Below are 1,051 nucleotides of genomic sequence, written 5' to 3'. Positions count from 1 at the left end.
CACAGGCGCAGCTTACCTGAGAGAAGAAACACTGTGGAAAATATCATGTATTTGTGTATTTATATTGTCTGTGGGATATATATATATATACATAGTCTATGGTGTGAAGAGGAAACAGCACTTCTGACTGTGTCCCTGTTCATCACATGGAAAACAACTGATACAGAAAGTAAAATCTATACAAACTCTTAATATATGTACATATGTATACAAATATTAAATAAACTAAAAATCTATACATCCAATAAAACAAATATGTCTTCTATAAAATTAATACATTAGCAAAATAATCTATTTCATGTAGACAGACAGACAGATAGGCAGACAGATAGACTAATCATACATAAAAACATGTAGAGATATAAAAGAAACTAAAACTCTTTCATTAGTCATTAAATATTAATAATTCATTACTAAGTAATCAGATTCATCATCTAATAGTGAATTGATACTTATTATTACTTATTTGAAATAAATTGAATAACAAGTGATTAAAAATAACATCTTTAGAAACTAGTGTGTGTGTGTGTGTGTGTGTGTGTGTGTGCAGTACACTATTTGAAATCATAAAGAATTGATTGATTATGCTGTATCACACTTGATATACTGTAGATCATTGAGTCTGACATTACACTGCAAAACATCTAGATATATGCAGGACAAAGTAATGATTCCCACAGAACTTTAGAGGTGGATATGTACATTTTGATGTGGAAACTGAGGTTGATTTTGATCTTTCAAAAACACATGAACATTCATTTGACATGATAAATATGACATTTGTTGTAATTCCATGTACTTTCTGAGATTCAGACATTTTTGTATCACAATTTGTAGTCTATAGTCCCAAGGGGTCACTCATTTTATCACATGCTTTTATAATCTGATTCAACAAGGACCTCTGTTGCTTTTTGAGGTATCTCAACCACACACACAACAAAATAATCGATCATAAAATACTAGAATATGTCCAGTCACTCAGTGTCAGCTCATACACTGACTGACATGCTGTCACCTGTGGCAATAGAGGAGACATGCAGTGTCTGTTAAT

Source organism: Hippoglossus stenolepis, chromosome 18, assembly GCF_022539355.2.
Source record: "Hippoglossus stenolepis isolate QCI-W04-F060 chromosome 18, HSTE1.2, whole genome shotgun sequence".
Classification (NCBI taxonomy): domain Eukaryota; kingdom Metazoa; phylum Chordata; class Actinopteri; order Pleuronectiformes; family Pleuronectidae; genus Hippoglossus; species Hippoglossus stenolepis.
The sequence above is the reverse complement of the archived record's forward strand: the minus strand, read 5'-3'. Positions refer to the sequence as shown.